This window comes from Thalassophryne amazonica, chromosome 8, assembly GCF_902500255.1.
Source record: "Thalassophryne amazonica chromosome 8, fThaAma1.1, whole genome shotgun sequence".
NCBI classification, from domain to species: Eukaryota; Metazoa; Chordata; class Actinopteri; order Batrachoidiformes; family Batrachoididae; genus Thalassophryne; species Thalassophryne amazonica.
This window is the reverse complement of record NC_047110.1, coordinates 5455270-5478565: the sequence shown is the minus strand read 5'-3', so window position 1 is coordinate 5478565 and position 23296 is coordinate 5455270. Positions and strand designations below refer to the sequence as shown.

Below are 23296 nucleotides of genomic sequence, written 5' to 3'. Positions count from 1 at the left end.
TCACAACAGAGTTGCCTCAAAGCGCTTCACACAGGTAAGGTCTAACCTTACCAACAGCCAGAGCAACAGTTAATGAAAAACTCCCCCTGAGGAAGAAACCTCAAGCAGACCAGATTCAAAGGGGTGACCCTCTGCTTGGGCCATGCTACAAACATAAATTACAGAACAATTCACAGAACAATTAACAGAACAATTCACGGACGAATATACAAGAAATGCTATTGGCGCACAGGACAGGAGGGTCGCCAGCACAAATACCACACCCATCTCTGGATGGAGCTGCACCTTAAACAGAGAGAAAAAACAGAATCAGGCATCAGAAAGACAAAAATACTGTATAATTTGCCAGCATTAAACAACAAGAAAAACAGAGAAATACTAAGGTGATTGCCGGCCACTAGCCCTAAACTTCACTAAAAGACCCAGAATTTAGGTAAAGTTGAGGCCACAGCCGACTCCAATTACTAATAAATGAATTAAAAGAGTAAAAAGCGTAAAACACAAACTGTACCAGTATGCTAGCCATATGAAAGGGAAAATAAGTGCGTCTTAAGTCTGGACTTGAAAGTCTCCACAGAATCTGACTGTTTTATTGACGCAGGGAGATCATTCCACAGAACAGGGGCACGATAAGAGAAAGCTCTCTGACCTGCAGACTTCTTATTCACCTTAGGGACACAAAGTAGTCCTGCACCCTGAGAACGTAAAGCCCGGGCCGGTACGTAAGGTTTAATTAGGTCGGCCAGGTAGGGAGGTGCCAGTCCATGAATAATTTTATAGGTTAGTAGCAGAACCTTAAAATCTGATATCACTAGGATAGGAGCTCAGATTAGCTTTTCAGATAACTTTGAAAACCATCATCAAACCAATTATCTTCCAATAAGTTTTGGTCCGATAATTTTTAGACCGCTAACATTTTTGCAGACGTGGGTTTTTGTAGTAGAGGCGCAGTTCTATCCTCTACAAACAGAGAAAAGCTGGCTCCAGAATAAACTGCTCTATCCTCCGCAGGCAAAGAAGAACTGGTCATAGAAAAGAAGAAAAATTTCTTTTGACCCCATACTGATACACCGGCAATTGCACCCACGTCATCCAGAGGCATACAGTTTTAACTTATGGTTAAAATTTTAACCAAACTAATTTTGGACAAGTTATTTAAATTAACGTCACATCTAAGGTTTTATGAAAGTGAAAATATCATATATATGTTTTAGTTTTAAAGTAATGCACTAATTTTGAAGGTTTTAGTGCGGACATGGTGTGTGCGCAGTGCATTATGGGTTAAAGTTCACGACAGGAGAAATGCATTTGAGATGCTTTGATCAGGCTCCACACAGACAACAGCATTAAACTCTTTGTATATTGTGCCTAAAACTCTCGTGAATATATTCTCTGGGTGTATATAGACGTTGTTATTGTGTTTATTTTATGTAAAAATGCCAGAAGAAGCCCAAATTGGTTTTCCAAAAGCTGAAATTGTGAATCAGGCTGTGTGATATAACCGGCATCAAAATGCATAGAACACTGCCATCTACTGGCGACCAGTTATATCACAGTGTTGTCGACCGCAGGTTTTTAAAATTATCTGTAGGTTTCCAAAACCTGAGAGATCCCACACGTGGAGATAAAAAAAAAAAAAAAATCATAGATCTGACAGGTTTAGTTGTACAGTGTGTGGTGTCAGCCACACGGTAAAAGCAACACACACAAACAGATTTCACGCACGAACATTCCCATGTCAAAACCTCACTTTCTGATTGGCTGGATGTCACATTTAGCTCCTCACGTCCTTCTTAACACACCACACATGGCAGGAATATCTGATAAGATTATATTTAGTGTCATCACGATTGTCAGGGCGTCCTTAAGATTGTCGGAAGGAGAAGATCGGGTCCGATATCGGACTAATTATCTTGCCATGTAAACCAGGCTTGATGTTATGACGCCTCACAGAGCAACTGATTGATCTGTTATAACACCGCACTAAGCCGCTAACCGATCGGATGTTATGATGCCTCACGGAACAACTGATTGATCTGTTATAACACCGCACTAAGCCGCTAACCGATCGGATGTTATGATGCCTCACGGAGCGACTGATTGATCTGTTATAACACCGCACTAAGCCGCTAACCGATCCGATGTTATGATGCCTCACGGAGCGACTGATTGATCTGTTATAACACCGCACTAAGCCGCTAACCGATCGGATGTTATGATGCCTCACGGAGCGACTGATTGATCTGTTATAACACCGCACTAAGCCGCTAACCGATCGGATGTTATGATGCCTCACGGAGCGACTGATTGATGCGTTATGACCCCGCACCGAACGTTTTCACTATTATTTGATTTTTTTGTGCGACTGACATCATTATTCAAGCATTCCAAAGGCGATTCATATCGCCACACAACTCCAACACACGAGAAAGTTTTTTGACAGTTCTTGTTATTGAAAGAAACCTCGTCTCCCTAACCGGATAGAGTTGTGATGTTATCATGTGTGCGCTTAGGCGCTGTCTAGCAGGATCTTGAAAATTTCTTTCTTTTTTTATACAAATGAAAAAAATGACATATTTTATAAAAGCACATTTATTTGTAAACACCAACACGTTACATTGATTCACTTCTGTTGGTTTTTATATAGAATGAATGAATCAGCCAATCAGTATGAGGCTTAGTTACCCATAATCCCCTCTGGGCATCTGTGTGTTAATGTTCAAATCTTCAGAATTAGTGCATTATTTTAAAATTAAGAGATATGTGTTATATACCACTTTGTACATTTTAAGAGTTTACATTAATGTAGTTATTCTATCCGGAATAATTTTATTTATAAAGCAAAACCATAATTCAAACCTGCTTTCCATTTCAAGACCTCTGCCTTATCACGGAACCACTGTATCCCGTCAGAGTAAATGATGCTTTCTTATATCAGGGGTCAGAACGCACAAAGACATGCATTGGCTCATTGGCTGTTTGGGCATGTGATCGCTGTCGGTTCTATTAGAAGCTTTGGTGGTGTTTATATTCAAAATCAGCTTCTTAGTTGCTGAAAGTATAGGGGAGGCAAAATTTAAAGTTATCGGTTATCTGTAGCTTCCGATAAGTTTTTAGACAGTTTATCAGTTTAGCGTTAAAAAAGATAACTTTTCAGTTAGCTGATTACCAGTTATTGAAGCTAACTTTTTGGTTAGCTGTGCCCACCACTGTCAGCAACCAGTCACAAGCTACCAGTGATTGGGACGTTCACTGCAGTTACAGAAAATCCAGTAACTGGAATCAACGCAGACATTGATTTTACAGTTACCAAGATGTCAGATCTCAACATTCTGGGAAAACACGCCATCTATATGCTGCGAATCATTCTGGATTCGGCTCTGCAATTGGCCCTCGCTATTAAATGTCAAATTGAAGCCACTTTGGGGAACGTCGCAAGTTCCAGAGATGCTGCATGTCTCGTCTGCTGATTCAGACATGGCACTTCAAAAGGAGTGGAAACTATGTGATGAATTTCCAGATCTCTTCAAACTAGAACTGGGATGCCTCAGTTGTGGAGTCAGATGTTCGTTACATGCTCGTGCACATGCACGAGCATGCACAAACACAGTGCGAGTAGCTGTAACATGTTGCACCACATTGCGCCTCTGCTGTGGAAGAAAAAAAAAACACACACACCATAAAAAACACAGCATTTTATTGAATCCCTCTTATCGAGCAAACAATACAAGTATGAACCATCTGTTCCTCTGTAGATGATCCATGGTCATAGTCATGAAATGACATAAATGAAGCAGTGTGCCCTCATTATGTCTTATTATGTCCAGCCAGCTATATAAATAATTAATACAATCACCGGACACTGACAGATGAGATATTGGTGTATAATTAGTGAAAATCACTGGGTTGATATAAAAAATAAATAAAAGGGACCCAATACAGAACCCTGTAGTTAAATAAACCTGGTTAAATAAAAAATAAATACCACTCGCGGGATTCAAACCTGTAATTTACAAACACTCTTTACAACTTTACTTTACAACTGCGCTACAATTGCTGTTTTATAACACCAGCGCGAAATGCTTAAAATCAACAAAGAGATAAACATATTTTTTTTCAAAAGAGAGAAATTAGACAATGGATGGATACGCTTGTTGGGCCGGCCCGCAGCCTACTGAGGTGCACTGTGTGCGGCCTCTGCACCCCGGTGCACAGGTGCAAGATGTTTTCCATGTGAGGACAGCAGGCAGAGACACGCGCCTCATGTGGACAGTTGTAAGTTCATATCTTTGAAAACACGGTACGTGTTCCAAAGCTAGGACGTCCAGGATCAGAGATCTCAGCCGCAGCTGCTGTTGGCAGCCAGATACATCCCCCTGCTATGAAATTGTGTATGTAGTTATTGTCGTAATTATTTATATACCTGTCCTGGCTGTGGTCTTGCTGTTTGTAATGTGACACGTCGTGTGCACTGACCCATCATCCAGCTGTCAGTGTGCTGAGATAAGCTGACAGGCGCCTCCCCGTGCTGTGTGCACTCAGACGTGGCTGTCCGGACCCCATGTACATACATATAAGTGTTTTATGCAAGTTGCCCCCCCCCCCCACATGCCACTTGTTTAGGGGGGAGCGGGAGGGGGCAAAACACACATACGCCACGTGTTTTTGGGGACTCGGGGGGGGGGGGGGGTGCACAACACATGTGACTTACACGCATGCCACATGTGTTGCTTTTTGCAAACCACACTTGTGGAGGCACTTAGACAAATTTCACATCCAGCTCGACAGTGATCATCTGCTCAGGTTTCATGCTAACAACACGAATGGCCACACATTTTCTTAGTGTCAAGCCAATGGTGTTAGATGTTTGTGTGTTTCACTTGGAATTTGGCCAACACCTGCTGTGAGAGGGATCGAATGAGCTCTCACAGCGCACACTCTGTCTTTCAGCTGCTGGTGTGCACGAATAATTGTAGCAACAGGTGTACGAGGCGCTGGAGGCAGCTCAGATTTTTCACAAATAGCATGCAATTCCTCCTTCATGTGCTAGTCGGCTTCAATTGTGTTATGTGTGAAAGAGCCCTTAACATAGAATCATGTTACAGTCTGGAAGAACTCATTCATCCACAAATGGAGATAATACTGATAGAACTCAAATGATTACTGATCATGATAAACTGGAACTGAGAACATTTCAACACACCGACCATAATTAACTGGACTTGGAAAACCACATAGATACAGACAATAATTTCTTCTTCAGTATCAATGATGAATGCTATTACTACAGAGAGGACCAGTACAACCCGATCATTAAATCAGATAGTAAACTGTTACTAATCCATTTTAATAGCAGAAGTCTGTACACAAATTTAAATTATATCAAGTCAGTCTTCTGTCAGAGTGTTCCATGATGCACACCCAAAATGTCCCACACTGTGGCCAGCGCACATCCAAAATGTCCTTGTATTTGGTGATCTTAACCTAACTGCTTCTTATAGCTGTTTAATTGATAAAAACCAAAGTATTCACATCTATTTGGAACAGAATGGGAACAGCATAAAGGATCACTCTGATTTGTTGCTTGGCACGCCGACATACACCATAAAACTTTTACATACCGCCTTGAACGCAACGTGATCATGACACCCGCTTATACCCGCCTACTTCACTTTGCAGCCAATCACATAGCCACTGATTCACGACAGGCTAAGGACCACCCACATAGGGGCCGGCCTTGACTCAGGAATAAAAGTTAGTGCAGAAGAAGAATCGTGGCTCTTTGTTCAAACGGTGCATGTGGTTTGTTCGAAGACCCCAGTGCTGCTTAGATGTCTCTGTTATCAGTGTCGACACCTTTCAATACAACATCAAAACTTTGAAGTCCATTTCCTGTCCAATTCTTTTTGAAATCACTCACCACATAAAGAACCCTAACAAAGGAATATTTAAGTCAGTTCACAAAAAGATTCAGTGTAATCGCCATATCAGAAACATGGATCAACACGACTAAATGAGTGGATTTTGAACTGGATGGTATGAATTTAACTGTACAAGACTGTCGGAGGAGTGGCTGTGTTTGTAGATAAAAACTTGAATTATAAGGTAGTAGACAGTATGACATCATTGATAACTTATTAGAATGCATAAGAACTGAAATCTGTAAAGAAAAAAAAACTAAAATGCGATAACTAGCTGTGTATATAGATCACCAGGCTCTAGTATTGATACATTTAGGACCTGGATTGAAGACAGGTTTTTAAAAAGTCATCAATAAGTTATTTTTATCTGTGGTGATTTTAATGTTGATCTGTTAAATCAAAACAGGCACAAAATGACTGATGAGTTTAATCCCTTCGACCCAGCAGAATCACACCCTGTTCTGCCACCTTAATCAATAACATATTCACCAATGACATTGAGAAGAATACAGTGAGTGGGTTATTAATCAGTGACATCACTGATCACCTACCAGTGTTTACAGTCTGTGACAGTAACTACAAGAGGAAACAACCAAATGACAAACTTAAATATAGTAGTGTTCAGAATAATAGTAGTGCTATGTGACTAAAAGATTAATCCAGGTTTTGAGTATATTTCTTATTGTAGATGGGAAACAAGGGTACCAGTAGACTCAGTAGATTCTCACAAATCCAACAAGACCAAGCATTCATGATATGCACAGTCTTAAGACTATGAAATTGGGCTATTAGTAAAAAAGTAGAAAAGGGGGTGTTCACAATAATAGTAGTGTCTGCTGTTGACGCTACAAACTCAAACTATTATGTTCAAACTGTTTTTTTAGTAATCCTGTGAATCACTAAACTAGTATTTAGTTGTATAACCACAGTTTTTCATGATTTCTTCACATCTGCGAGGCATGGAGTAAACCAACTTGTGACACCTTTCAGCTGTTATTCCACTCCAAGATTCTTTAACAACATTCCACAATTCATTCACATTTCTGGTTTTGCTTCAGAAACAGCTTTTTTGATGTCACCCCACAAGTTATCAATTGGATTTAGGTCTGGGGATTGGGCAGGCCACTCCAAAACATTAATTTTGTTGGTTTGGAACCAAGATTTTGTTCCTTTACTAGTGTGCTTGGGGTCATTGTCTTGTTGAAACACCCATTTCAAGGGCATGTCCTCTTCAGCATAAGGCAACATGACCTCTTCAAGTATTTTGACATATCCAACTGATCCATGATACCTGGTATGCGATATATAGGCCCAACACATAGTAGGAGAAACATGTCCATATCATGATGCTTGCACCACCATGCTTCACTGTCTTCACTGTGAACTGTGGCTTGAATTCAGAGTTTGGGGGTCGTCTCACAAACTGTCTGCGGCCATTGAACCCAAAAAGAACAATTTTATTCTCATCAGTCTGCAAATATTCCTCTATTTCTCTTTAGGCCAGTTGGTGTGTTCTTTGGCAAATTGTAACCTCTTCTGCACGTCTTTTATTTAACAGAGGGACTTTGCGGGTGATTCTTGCAAATAAATTAGCTTCACACAGGCATCTTCTAAATGTCACAGCACTTACAGGTAACTCCAGACTGTCTTTGATCATCCTGGAGCTGATCAATGGGTGAGCCTTTGCCATTCTGGTTATTCTTCTATCCATTTTGATGGTTGTTTTCCATTTTCTTCCACGCATCTCTGTTTTTTTTTGTCCATTTTAAAGCATTGGAGATCATTGTAGATGAACAGCCTATATTTTTTGCACCTGCGTATAAGTTTTTCCCCTCTCCAATCAACTTTTTAATCAAACTATGCTGTTCTTCTGAACAATGTCTTGAACATCCCATTTTCCTCAGGCTTTCAAAGAGAAAAGCATGTTCAACAGGTGCTGGCTTCATCCTTAAATAGGGGACACCTGATTCACACCTGTTTAAAGTAAGTCCCTTCGGCTGCTCCCTTGTTTGCACTCGGGGTCGCCACAGCAAATCCAAGGTGGATCTGCATGTTGAATTGGCACAGGTTTTACGCCGGATGCCCTTCCTGACGCAACTCCACATTACATGGAGAAATGTGGCAGGGGTGGGATTTGAACCCGGAACCTTCTGCACTGAAACCAAGCGCATTAACCACTTGACCACCACAAAATTGACGAACTCACTGACTGAATGCCACACTACTATTATTGTGAACACCCCCTTTTCTACTTTTTTTTTACTAATAGCCCAATTTCATAGCCTTAAGAGTGTGCATATCATGAATGCTTGGTCTTGTTGGATTTGTGAGAATCTACTGAATCTACTGGTACCTTGTTTCCCATGTAACAATAAGAAATATACTCAAAACCTGGATTCATCTTTTTAGTCACATAGCACTACTATTATTCTGAACACTACTGTACATAAGAAGGAAAATGAACATAGAACCACCAAAACACCAACAGCTGGTGGTCAAAACAGTCCACACCGTGTCCTCACAGCACCCAAATACACCCCGTTCCCAAACAGTAAACAACCAACAATAAAATAGTTCATGTGTTTGTGTTCCTGCAGACCTTAAGAGTGATGCACAACATGGCACAAAAAACAAAACAAAAAATTCCCCATATATGTGTTTGGCGCGCTCATTTGTAGATAATCTGAATGTAATATAAGAAATCTAATCAGATTTCTCTGAATGAAATCACTGAACCTTCTTGTCAGTGTCAGATCCTCACACCCTCTGAAACTAATGAGACTAATTCTGTTCTTTAAATCCAGATTTAAAAACACACATGTTCTCTTAACATTAGCTGTTTTCTCTTCTACCGCTGACATTTCTCGTTAGTCCTGATGGGTTTGGATTTCAGACTTTAGTCTGTATTAATACAGCAGAGGACTCTGCTGATGAGGATGTTCAGTCTGATTTAATCCTTTCACACCACCAGTGTTTGTTCTTTTGTTCTGTGTCCTTTCCTGAAACCTGTTCCTGCAGCATCTTCCCGACATCTTCGTCTCTCCGTCTGTTAAAGACATGTCCAGTGTGAGGTCACTATGATGGTCTGTGATGGACATCACGAGGAGGTCCGTAACCCTGAGCTGCAGCCTGGTGCCTGTCCATGGAGTTCTCTGAACCCGGTGAAGAAGTCTCGACACAGAGGGCATCACATGTTGTGCACAATCTGAAGTCATGCTGTGATTTTGGGCTGCATTAAGAAAAATGAATTCAGTGACCATTAATCGGTTTTGACAGTTTTAAGAGGGCGACAGTGTTCCCTCAGCTGAGTCAGTCTACAGAGGAACGTGAGCATAAGACCAGCACGTGTGACCTTCTGAAGTCGGGTTCAGACTTTACAGCTTATTGGGGTTCTCTGTTTTTGCTGGTAACCAGCTGATATGGTTCCTGTGGCACCAGCAGATCCAAGTCAAGGTTCTTTTGCTCTTTTTCACTGTTAACTGTTCTGTAGCCGAGCAATGTCATGGCTGGCTTACACACGTCTTGGATCCGTTTCACCTTGTTGTATGGTAAAGTGGTGCGCCAGGCCTGAGAAACATCTGCAGCACTTCGGGAAGTAATTTGGAAGGCTTCATTCCGAGAGCCTTTACCTTTGCCATGTGTCACCCTGTAGATCCAGTCTGCCAGTGTGCTGGTCATCCCCAGACCAACAAACTCATACGAGGCATTATCTCTTCCAGTGGGTTAATCACCACATCCTCATAGCGAACCAACTTGTAACGGCCTTCAAGAAAGGGAGGGGGATTCACAAGAGCTCTCTCAGTGATGCGCACGTGGCTATTACAGATCTCCCGCATGACTTCATAATCCACCTCTTTCCCTGGGACAAATCTCTTGTCCAGGACCATGTCATTATCAATGAGAAAGTTTCCAAATACCAACTCTCTGGACCGCACCACTGCCCTGGGTCTCGAACCAAGTGGATGATGCGAAGGTCTAGACTTGGTCCTGGAGAAGTGGGTAGAGGGATTCCAGCTCAAGAATCGTACTTCCTTCAACACCACATGGCTGTAAGTGCTGCAGGCATCCTGCGCCCCCTCCAGGCCCTGAGTGCCACACACTTTGAGGCACTCAGTCTGGTTGCTTATTTGGTTGCGCGGTGTGAGAGAGCAGGCTGGAGGCGAGCACAGCGCTCGACTGTGACTCCACATGAACAAGTTGGAGATGTGAGACGTTTGTTCCAGGTAAGACTCCATTACTGAGAAGTCACACTGGAATAGGCTTCGTAACAGATCCCTTACAGCCATCCGGGTTTTTCCGTGCACCAACCCTCAATGTGTCCACACGTGCCACCCGGGTTCCATGAGATAGAACACCGACGGGTGTTGGCTGAACACCTGACCAGGAAAGAGGAACCTGATCGCCACGACGTGAGCACCAACACATGAACTTTGTTTTTGGACTCTGAGACACTGCTGCACTTGTGCTGGACATACCATCCGTTAAAAGAGCACCATTGCTGCCCCTGCAGGATAAGCAGGAAAGTCATGGTCCTCAGATTCAATCTGTGATGTTCCATGATCAACAAGATTGCGTGGATCTGCGTCTTTATCCTTGGTGTTCCTCTGTGGGGCTGAAGAGATGAGAGCTGTGAGACAAACAGAAAAAATCAAACCAGTCAAACAGGAAATTAGTGAAATGTGTTTCCACAAAGCACAACTTCACTTGCAAATCAGTTAAGAAATGTCTTTTAGAGCTTCCTTCCAAATAAACAGACTTTAAACTCTACAATTTTAAATTTAGGACTTGATGATGACAAGTGATCAAGGTTGTATGTCCAAGAACACGGTGACCTCAGCATGACTGATCCCAGGTGGTGCTGGTACTGGTCATCATCATCATCATCATCATCATCATCATCATCTCTTCCAATCAAACAAGATTCTTGATGCTTCACACAGATTCAGGCTTACAGGAAACAATATTAAAGGAATATGGAGTATACTAGACAGTATTAGGAGAAATAGCCATATATAAAGAAATTATATTAAGTATCTCATTCATAATGATAATAAAAATATATTATGGATGATGTGGCGAACAGCTTCAGTTCTTAGTCAGTGTTGGTGTTGTGGGGTCATCGTCTCATGGGGTTTTCTTTCTGACCCATGTCTTTTCTGTTATGTGAGCATCCCTGCTGTGTGTCCGAGTCCATATACACTGTCTCTCTGCGTATGGGTGTATGTGCGGGTGTGTGGTCATGTCCCGGCTGTCTGTGGTGGGTATGTGTGTCCGAGTCCGTATGCACCTGTCTCCATGCTCCCTGTGTGTGGGTGTATGTGCGGGTGTGTGGTCATGTCCCGGCTGTCTGTTGTGGGTATGTGTGTCCGAGTCTGTATGCACCTGTCTCCCTGCGTGTGGGTGTAGGTGTGGGTGTGTGCATGTCCGGATGTCTGTTGTGGGTATATGTGTCTGAGTCCATATGCACCTGTCTCCCTGTGTATGTGTGGGTGTGTGGGCGTGTCCTGGCTGTCTGTTGTGGGTGCGTGCGTCCGAGTCCATATGCACCTGTCTCCCTGCTCCCTGTGTGTGGGTGTGTCCTGGCTGTCTGTTGTGGGTATGTGTGGTCGTCTCTCTGTTGGATGTCCTACTCCATATGCACTTGCTCCCTGCATGTGTGTGTCCTTTGTGCTTCCCTGCGTGAGCATCTGTTTGTTCCTGCTGCCTGCAGGTGTGTGTGTTCACCTGTAGTTGCCCCGTCCTGTTTTGTCAGTTCTCCTCTGTGCGATCTCTCTTTGTTCGTCTGGGGTTCTGATTATTGATATCTGTAGTTAGTTATCATTTGAGTTATGGAATTCTTGGTTTTATTCTTTCAAGTTCAATTTATTTCATTTATATGGCGCCAAATCACAACAAAGCAGCCTCAAGGTGCTTGACACAAGTAAGGTCTAATCTTACCAACCCCCAGAGCAAGAACACAGGTTTTATTTAAAGGTCAATGCTTCCTGCTCATGCATGTTGAAAACATTCTTTTGTGAATCACTTTTAATACCTTTAATATATTTTTCCTTATTTACAAAAATGTTAAAGATATTATTATTTTATTAAATTTGGCAAAATGTATGTGCAACCCCAATTCCAATGAAGTTGAAAACACCCAAAAGACAAGATATTTAATGTTCAAACTGACAATCTTTATTGTTTTTGTGCAAATATTTGTTCATTTTGAAATGGATGCCTGCAGCACGTTTCAAAAACCTGGAACAGTGGTATGTTTACTACTGTGTTACATCACCTTTCCTTCAAACAACACTCAATAAGCGTTGGGAACTGAGGACACTAATTGCTGAAGCTTTGTAGGTGGAATTCTTTCCCATTCTTGCTTGATGTACGACTTCAGTTGTTAACAGTCCGGGGTCTCCGTTGTCGTATTTTGTGCTTCATAATGTGCCACACATTTTCATGCGCGACAGGTCTGGACTGCAGGCAGGCCAGTCTAGTACCCCGCAAGTCTTTTACTATGAGCCACACTGTTGTAACCCGTGCAGATGTGGCTTGGCATTGTCTTGCTGAAATAAGCAGGGACGTCCCTGAAAAATCGTTGCTGGATGGCAGCATGTTGTTGTTGTTCATTCGGCTGCTCCCGGTTTTGTTCAGGGTCACCACAGCGGATACAGCCAAATCGAATCAGCAATTGGCACAAAGTTTTATGCCGGATGCCCTTCTGACGCAACTCCAGTTTTACTTGGAGAAACACACACAGCTGCTGGGTTCCAAAGAGGTCTCCCATTCAAGTATTAACCAGAGCCTGCTCTGCTTAGCTTCTGAGATCTGACAGGATCAGGGCTGACACAGAGCAGACCGGCTTGAATGTCAGCATGTGTTGCTCCAAAACCGGGATATACCTTTCAGCCAGGGCTTAATTTGAGGGGGAGCACGCCGGAGCGCGCGGTCCAAGGTACCGGAGGTTCTGACGTTGGCACCGCCAGCTATTTATACTGGATCCGTGATCCGCCACCTCTCTTGACTAACAAAATATAAAAAATAAAAAAAATCACCGTGATGCTCTCACTGCCAATCACACCGCCGCCCTCCTGTCTGCTGTGCGGAATTGCGCCAAATCTGGCAACAGGTCCAGAGGCTACGCTCGCTGTTTTGATCCGGATGTTGACCGTAGCCGCAGAGCTCCGTGGCCACCGAGAGAGGACTGGATTCTTTGCGGGTCCCGCATCCGTACCCCCGGAGGCAGTGAGTGAAGGGAGAGCCACGCATTGTGTTCTGCATGTGTCTGTTTATAATCTTCTCGCACAGAGAAAAAAGAGAGTGTTTACACAGAGAGAAAAGTGAGAAAATGTTAATGCCTGTTTGAGGAAAAGTGTGTAGTGAGGGGTTTTACAGCCTTAAAGCATCTATAATAAGTGTAACAAATAGTGCTACTTCGCGGATTTAACGTAACTCCCGCGATAAACGAGGGACCACTGTACATCATTAAACAGGAATTTGTACTCTATCCGGATTTGGTGTGACTAGTGTTATTAGGCCTACAATACATGCCCAGATTATTTTCGGTGTTGGCGCACAGCGTTGTTCGCAAGCCCCCCCCCCCCCCCCCCCCCCCCGCCCTTCTTTTTTTTTTTCTGCACCGGAGCCACCCATCCTCTGCGCTCCGGGACCTCCCACTTTACAAATTAAGCACTGCTTTCAGCATTGATGGTGCCATCACAGATGCTGGTTTCTGAACTTTGCACTGGTAGAAATATGGATAGTCTTTTCCTCTTTTGTCCGAAGGACACAACGTCTATGATTTCCAAAAACAATTTGAAATGTGGACTCAGACCACAGCACACTTTTACACTTTCCGTCTGTCCATTTCAAATGAGCTCGGGCCCAGAGAAGGTGGCGGTGTTTCTGGATGTTGTTGATGTATGACTTTCACTTTGCATGGTAGAGTTTTAACTTGCACTTGTAGATGTAGTGACGAACTGTGTTAACTGACAATGGTTTTCTGAAGTGTTCCTGAGTCCACACGGTAGATTTTTTACACGATATTGGTTTTTAATGCAGTGCCGCCTGAGGGATCAAAGGTCACAGGCATTCAATGTTGGTTTTTTGGCCTTGCCGCTTACGTGTAGAAAGTCTCCAGATTCTCTGAATTTTCTGATTATATAATGGACTGTAGATGATGGAATCCCTAAATTCCTTGCAATGAACATTGAGAAACATTGTCCTTAAATTGGTTTGACTATTTTTTTCATGCAGTTGTTCACAAAGTGGTGATTCTTTGCTCCGTCTTTGCTTGTGAATGGCTGAGCTTTTTTGTATTTTATACCCAATCATGACACTCACAATTAGTGTCCTCAGTTCCCAAATGCTTATTGAGTGTTGTTAGAAGGAAAGGTGATGTAAACACCAGTGGTAAACATACCACTGTCCCAGCTGCATCACAGTCATCTTGAAATTAAATATTTAGTAGGATGGCTAAATCATAAATCGACAAACTCTTGGTAACTCATGGTAACTAGAGTGCTGAAATTATTTGCTATTTGTTCATTCTACCTATGTTTGTATACATAATTTAAATGGAGTCCAACCTTAACTTTCTGTAGGCAGTAAATGATATTTATGTATTCCTGTAATAATGATATAAAATTTTACAAAATTTTAAATATATATACTTTTATTTAGAGGCAAGCTTTACACATACAACATGAACATTATGTGAATGTTAGCAAACATACTGAACATTATGAGAGGAAAACAAGGACTTATGTTGTCAAAAGGCTCATAAAACCATAAACTGTCCATAATTTATGGGAAAGGAGGAGTGTTTGTATGGGGTTGTTTTAGTGCAAAAGGCCACAGCTGTTTTACAGTGTTTTAGACAAAACAGGCGACCTTCACAGATCTTAGGTATTACAGAGAGGGTCATCGTATGAAGCAATATTTTTATGAGCGCAAATTTCCTTGAGAAAATTACGTCTCCAGCTGTCTCCCCGCTGACATGGATCCGCCCCTGGTGTGACGTCACTGGCTGCTGTCTGGAGCACACGTTCATTTAAGATTCTACGATGGGTACATTTCATTAACTCCAGGTAAATTTCCTGATCGGAATGAAGTTTTCTTTTCCTCAAACACAGTGTGAGAGTGGCATCACCTTCTACGGTCAGTTTTCTCCTTTTATAGAAATGCTTCTGTTTTTTTTAAAAAGATCCTCGGTGGTAAACATTTTTAATTATGTTTTTGTTTAGACAGAGCACGTAGACGAGGCAGACTGCATTCAACGCTCCTGTCAGTAATATATATCTGAATTAACACAGAATATTTTTTTCAATCACCAGTGATGTTCCTGTTTACTTCTTTATTCTTAGAAATCAAGACGGAGCCAGAAGACGCTGATGAAGGGAGAACGTACACGGAAACACCACAACACCCGGCTTCAACAACAGAGAGTAAACCTGCCGAAAATTCATTGACATTAAAAATACAGGTTAATAACGTGAAGTTGATGTGTTATAGCCGGCGGTTAAAGTGGGTGGAGGTCTATGATCCATAAACAGAGCGCCGGGGGATGCGGAAAGGAAAAAAAGAAAGCGGATCATAAAGTTTTAAAGTGTAAATATTAATTCATAAGTTGTGTCTTTCTTTGATTTCTGGCTTGGTGAGACCATCACTCCTGCAAATACTGCAAGAGGTTTGGACGATGAAGACATTGTGGAGTGGTATTAATAAATGTTTTTGGTAAAGAATCATTATTGATGCATATTAAGTTTATTCTGGTTTAACGATGGAGCAGGAGAATTCACCGCGACAAATTAACCCTGATCTTAGAGGCTTATTAGACCCATTTAAATGCTCCCTTAATCTACCCTGTGGGTGATGGAGGTGGACCATCCGAGGTGTTAAGATCACCTTGGGATGAAGGTTCGCTCCAGAGAGGGGATTTTAAACAGAGTTCATTTAACTCCTTTAAATGGTTGTGCTTAATCATCATCATCATCATCATCTTTATTTGCCAGGACTCGAGTCCAAAAGAACATACACAACACAACCTTAAAAAACAAACAAATATACAATAAATATTTAGACAATACAACCATTCTTATAAAAGACATTCATACCAGTACTTCCACATTGGTGACTGGTACCTAATTGCACTGAAGCAGGGATTAACCAGCAGAATTATCATGGTGTTCTGAGACGCATTCAAGCGGCTAATGAATTTCTACATCAGGTTTCTTATCATGCTCTGAAAGTGCTGACCCCTGCATTACAGAACAGGGCACTAGCACTACAACATCTTGGTCTCCTGAATAAATCCTTAAACAATCATTATAGGCAACCTGTAACTTCTGTAGACTTGCCCTTCTTAAACTTTACCCATAGGGGTGCAGTATATAGTGGAGTGCAGTATGCTTTAAAAAGTTTGATTTTGACATCTTCCTGAACACATATGAAATTTCCTAGACAGGATATTAGTTTGTGCATACAACTTGCGACATGTCCTATAAATATCATTATCATCAGATATCTGGTCTGTGATATAGTGACCCAGATATTTGGTTGTCTTACAAACACTCAAGCTTGTCCTAACAGATAGAAATCTGGGAAAACACACCTTTTTGTCACCTTTAGTTCTACATACCAAGACAACACTCTTTTTGACATTATATTTCACATCATATTTCATCCCATAGTTAGAACATATATTCAGTAGCTGTTGAAAGCCAGCACTGCTAGGAGAGAGTATTGCCAGGTCATCCGCATACATAAAGTGATTTATCAAGGTGTTACTAATCATACAGCCAGTTCTGAGTGCATTTAGTTGTTTTGATAAATCATCCATGTACAGGTTAAATAAAGCTGGTTGAAAGTAGCCCCCCCGACGCACACCATTACTCACACCAAAGGGAGCAGAGACACTGTTACCCATTTAACCTGCATTCTCTGTTTGGATACCAATAAGACAGGATCCTTACAATGCTATCAGGTACACCACTTTGGCTCAATTTCTTAAAGAGCTTTAAAATGATTTACTCTGTCAAATGCCTTAGATGCATCAATAAAACCAATTAAATAGAAGAATTCTGCCTCATGTACATGTGTGCCACCTCTTTCAAAGCATAGATACACAAATCTGTGCCAAGTTTTGCTTTAAAACCAAGCTGATTAAAAGTGGTGCCTAAATACTGAGTAAGGCGTTCAAGTAATATTTTCTCCAGGACTTTTGACACTACACTGGCTAAGGCTATTGGTCTATAATTATCCACACTTCCTACCTTGCCAGCCTTATCCTTTATAACAGGCACTAATGTAACAGACAACATAGATTCAGGCAACAGTCCATGAGTCATGAAGCCTGTAAAACAAATGGCAAGAAGTGCAGCAGTCTTAGGGGTTGCAAACTTAAGGTGTTCTGCTGTAATATGGTCAGAGCCACTTGCTTAATGAGTTAGTTAATGAAGTTAACCCTAATATTCTCGTGGCAGTTAACGCGTTTAATATCCTAGTGCTAGACTCTGTAAGTGAAGATTATCCTGTGTTCGCGGGGAGCCTGCTTCAAGATGAGGCGCAGTCCAGAGAGGGGATTTTAAGCAGAGTGCAGCTGTCTCCCTTAAATAACGCTGTAAGGCTGCTCGCAGCTGAAATAACCCGCACCCTGCAAGCAGCAGTTAACGAAATATACTTCCCTTTTAAACGAATTTCCTGATAATGATCGCATCTTATCACTTTTAAGAAGTCCTCCCCCCGTGCGAGGCGGGGTGGGGGAGAAGATATCCCAGACAGCAAATGGATCCGGGCTGGATGTTGTCAACATCCGGTACCATTCCTGAAAACAGATCTAGTCCAAACAGTTTTTGATGAATCCATGCATCCCAAAGATTCACAGAGTTTCACAGGTCTGAGTTTATAACCGCTAATGGACAGTTTCTGCTGAGTGCGGATAAAATTGCTTATCGTAATGCTAAACCCCCTGTTCCTGCCACAGTGCTGTGATGTGGACCACATCTGTCCCAGATCCATGACAGCTATGGGCTGTAACGGTTGGTCTTTTGCGGATCTGGTTCAGATCTGGTCCAGATCTGCTCCAGAACTGTTAAGTGGAGCCATGCCGGATCTGGGCCAGGGTGCAAAAATTGTGTGGACTGGATCCATTTTCAGGATTGGTACTGGATGTCAGACGACAGCCGACCTGGATCCATTTGCTGTCTGGGATTTTAAACAGGGCGCGTTAACTCCGATAAATGCTGGGTTGTCTGCCCTGATGGAAAACAATGACGATGAAGTACAACCAGGCTGTAGCAATGATCCGATGTCAGGTACAGGGACAACTAATGTCACCAGGAGACCTGCTTTTAACAATATCTAAATCAAACAGCCTCTACATTTCCCACATGCTGGGGAAATCCCTGACTATGCTGAATTTTATTGTGATGTCATGGCTGCTCTCCAAACCTCAATGGAAACAGCTTTATCACTTGCTAGGGGTGGGGACTTTACCCAAATGGAAATTCATGGGGATTCCGTTCACAATCAGGCTGCACTAATCACTGCATACAACACTGAAGCCGATGTAACAGCCTTTCAAAATCTTTTAGAACATTTAGTGCAATCGAACTCTAATGCTTTACCCGACAGCTCTCTGAAATTAGTCATCCAGGTCATTTGTAATCAAAATTGGGGGAGGTAAGCGTAAAATAGATGACCTCCTAAATCAGGAGGTTATACAGAAAAAACCCAATGCCTTAATATCGTGTACAACCACAAGAACCATTTTGTCAGGCTGAGTGAAGGCGAGGCACAGACAGAGGCTGGACACAAATACAGGCTCTCAAACAGACAATATGAGTAAAAATAGTGGTCTTTATTACAGGCAGGGGTTCGGTAACAGGAAGGCAGTCTTGCGGAGCAAAAATACCAGGCAAGGGCGAGACAGAGTGTAACGGAGGCCAGCGGGTGTCACTGTGCAGATGTAGTTAGTAAACCTCACTCCCAACAGCTCTAAAGGATTCTCTGGTCACAAGGCCAGAGCCCTGGGTTTTAGCCTTCTGGTTAGAGAGTCCGACTCCCGTGACGGAGCTTGTGAGTTTGCGTCCGGAGGGGGAGCGAATGGGCGGAGTCATAACACACAACGCAGAGTGCAGCTGCTACAAGAGGATTGTGGTCAAAAACAAGCAGGGTCAGTACACAAGCAAACTGGGTTATCAGAGCTGAGGCAAAAACAGGATCTGGTACACAGCAGAATCAAAACACGGTTAGAGCAAAAACAGGATGAGACAAAGTGCTGGTAAGTGATGAACGTCATCAACAAATGAGCAGTGAGGGAGTGAACAGACGCAGTTTACATAATGAAGACGGTGACAGGAAAACAAGGGGCACGTGAGGACGAAGGATCTAGAAAGGGGGCGTGGCTGACAGATGAGGAACAGGTGCAAGAGAGTGAGGGAGGAAAACGCAATGCAGACGAATCAAAAGAACTAACTGGAAAATTAACAGAGAAAAAAGAGACGTGCTTAAGGCAGACAATAATAAAAGTGAGCAAAACAAAAGGGGGAAAAACTGGGAGATAATGTGACTATTCAAAGTGGAAAACCAGGAGATCAATAATAATAATAAACAAAACTGAAACAGAACTGACACTGAATAAAGTATAGAAATAATACAATGACAATACAAAATTACTAATAAGAAATAAATCACAAACGGAACATAATCAGATACAAAACACTGAAGATAAACTATAAGCAAAACCTGTGACTAAAGCATAATGTAAAGAATGTGAAAAGCTAAACCAATACATACATGACTAATAAAATAAAAGATAACCAAGAATAAAACTCGTGACACAGAAAAGCAATAAATGACTAAACCGAAAATGCAGTACATGAGAGAACCAAGAATACAATAAAGAACCAAGACCAGGAACACAGAATAATACATAAACATGAATAATCAGAAACAGACAAGAATGAAAATAATCAAGCGGCAAAAAATTAAAACACTAAAGTCAAGAACGGGCTAAACTGAAGGAACAGAAAAGGGGACAAATAAGACAGGAACCCAAACAGGACAAAAACATGACATGTTTATGTTTTGTGATAAACCTCGTCCAATGATTGAACCGTCATCTCACCACACAGGAAGCCGAGGAGCGGGCGCACACGTTACAAATTAGTGTGGGGTTAACGATGGATACACTGGTATCTCTCGATCAAGTGGGAAAATTTGAAAGCACTCTGTGATGCAAAACTGTGGTGTTTTTCCGACCTGAAGGGAAAAGAAAGCTGGCAAAATTTCAGACGGGAAAGGAAATGGAGCCGCAACAGAAAACAGTATTTCTATTTCTCTTCAGAAACACTATTACGGGATAAAAAAAAAACCTGAAACAGTTTTTTGCCATGTGGGGTAACAGCTCTACGCCTCAAAATTGTCTGTCTTATTGTAAAGTTGTGAAACCTCAGACTGTTATACCCAAGAACATAACCCCGTATTTTGCAGAAACTGTAACGAGACGTGTTGCTCGGGGTGTGTTACAGCCTACACAAACAGCCGAGGTACTGTCCTCTCGCTGCTAAATTTGTTAGCGTGTGATAACAGGAAAATATGCCCTCGATGTAAATGCAAGTGTAGCGGGATGAAAGTCCCGGGTGCCAATTGAAAAGACGTTCCCGCTAGCTTGGGTAACGGGGAGTTCCCCTTTGGCTGACCTGGTAGAGGAACGGTCTTTTGTGCGAGCCACGTGGGTTCGATCCCACCGTCGTCCCAGCCACGCAGGTCCTGCTGCTTCACAAGTATTACATAGCATTCTCTAAAAACAGCACTTGGCACGTCTGTAAGCAGAAAATGTGTCCAATATGCAGCGAGGCACTCGAAGAATCGAGCGAGAGTCACCTCTGCTATAAGACCCCACTCAGCTGAAGAGGCGCATTCCGACAAATACGTGTTTTATGACTTTGAAACATTTTTCATTAATGATGGGGAACATGTCTCATTTTTAGGTCATTACTGTAACAAAGACAGGGGACTTTTGGAATGCATACGGGACAGACTGCGATGCCTGGTTCTTTAAACATTTTTAGAACAAGAAAATTCAAAGAATACATGTTCATAGCTCACAACTCCGAAGGTTTTGAGGGATATCTGCTTCTACGTGTGGCACAGTGCGAACACCAGCTTACCGCGAGGAGCGTTATTTAAGGGAGTCAGCTGCACTCTGTTTAAAATCCCCTCTCTGGACTGCGCCTCATCTCGAAGCGGGCTCCCTGCTAACATGGGATAATCTTCACTCACAGAGTCGAGCACTAGGATATTAAATGTGTTAACTGCCACAAGAATATTAGGGTTAACTTCATTAACTAACTCATTAAGCACACTATTTAAAGGAGTTAAATGAACTCTGTTTAAAATCCCCTCTCTGGAGCGACCTTCATCCCAAGGTGGTGATCTTAACACCTCGGATGGTCCACCTCCATCACCCACAGGGTAGATTAAGGGAGCATTTAAATGGTCTAATAAGCCTCTAAGATCAGGGTTAATTTGTCGCGGTGAATTCTCCTGCTCCATCGTTAAACCAGAATAAACTTTTTATGCATCGAAATGATTATTTACCAAAAACATTTATTAATACCACTCCACAATGTCTTCATCGTCCAAACCTCTTGCAGCATTTGCAGGAGTGATGGTCTCACCAAGCCAGAAACTCAAAGAAAGACACAACTTATTAATGAAATATTTACACTTTAAAAATGTTGTGATCCACTTTTTTTTCCCTAATGGCGAGTGCCTCCCCCAGCGCTCTGTTGACAGATCAATAGACCTCCGCCTGCTTAACAGCAGGCTATAACACATCAACTTCATGTTATTAACCTGTATTTTTAATGTCAATGAATTTTCGGCAGGTTTACTCTCTGTGTTGAAGCCGGGTGTTGTGGTGTTTCCGTGTGCGTTCTCCCTTCATCAGCGTCTTCTGATTCCATCTTGATTTCTAAGAATAAATAACTAAATAAGCAGGAACATCACCGGTGCTTAAAAAAATAATGTTCTGTATTAATCTATTACATAAAGGGCTAATTCTGTCTGTCTGTCTGTCTGTCTGTCTGTCTGTCCGGGATAACCTTCCAAGCTATAATATGTAGCAATAAAAACTATTTATATTCTGAATCCTCATGATATGGAGAACAAACAGGTACAATTTTTTAAAAAGTTGAATGTAAACAAAAAATTAATGCCTTAATCTGTTCTCTTTATCTATTTATCTTTTATGGAATTACTGGGCAACCGCCCAGGTCTATAGATCTATAGATCTATAGATCTATAGACGTATAATCATGGAATTACTGGGCATCCAGGGCCATAAAAGATAAATAAACCCCCCCCATCACCACATCCTGAGGATGTCATCAAGAAAGCCTGAGTAAAGTGGTAAGCAAAAGGTGGGGGGAGAAAAGAACTTTCACTTTAATTCTTTATGGTTACTGGACTAATGATTTAATCCATTCTCTTTGATTCTATTCTCTATGATTCATTGATATTTACATTTACTGTTACCTATCTTTTGTGTGTAATTTTGTTATAAATTTGATTGCAAAACAAAGTCTGCATGAAGGACTTAAAATGTGTTTGTCTTTTAACCAAGTATTTCCACTTAGTATGGGGAGTCCACCTCTTATACAGGAAAATAAGTATTTGAACACCCTGCGAGTTTGCAAGTTCTCCCACTTAGAAATCATGGAGGGGTCTGAAATTTTCATCTTAGGTGCATGTCCATTGTGAGAGACATAATGTAAAAAAACAAAAAACAAAAAAACAAAAAACAAAATCTGGAAATCACAATGTATGATTTTTTTAATAATTTATTTGTATGTTACTGCTGCAAATAAGTATTTGAACAGCTGTGAAAATCAATGTTAATATTTGGTACAGTAGCCTTTGTTTGCAATTACAGAGGTCAAATGTTTCCTGTAGTTTTTCACCAGGATTGCACACACTGCAGCAGGGATTTTGGTCCACTCCTCCATACAGATCGTCTCCAAATCTTTCAGGTTTGGAGTGTCAGCTCCCTCCAAAGATTTTCTATTTTCAGGTCTGGAGACTGTCCAGGCCACTCCAGGACCTTGAAATGCTTCTTACGGAGCCCCTCCTTAGTTGTCCTGGCTGTGTGTTTGGGGTCATTGTCATGCTGGAAGACCCAGCCATGACCCATCTTCAGTGCTCTTACTGAGGGAAGGAGGTTGTTTGCCAAAATCTCACAATACATGACCCCATCCATCCTCCCTTCAATACGGTGCAGTTATCCTGTCCCCTTTGCAGAAGAGCACCCCCAGAGTATGATGTTTCCACCCCCATGCTTCATGGTTCAGATGGTTTTCTTGGGGTTGTTCTCATCCTCTAAACATGGT

At 41.9% G+C, this 23296-nt stretch overlaps 1 pseudogene; it reads right to left on the bottom strand.

Moving 5' to 3' along the window:
• Nucleotides 1-8753: 8753 nt before the first annotated feature.
• LOC117515221 overlaps nt 8754-23296 on the bottom strand; it is a 44085-nt pseudogene continuing 29542 nt past the window's right edge.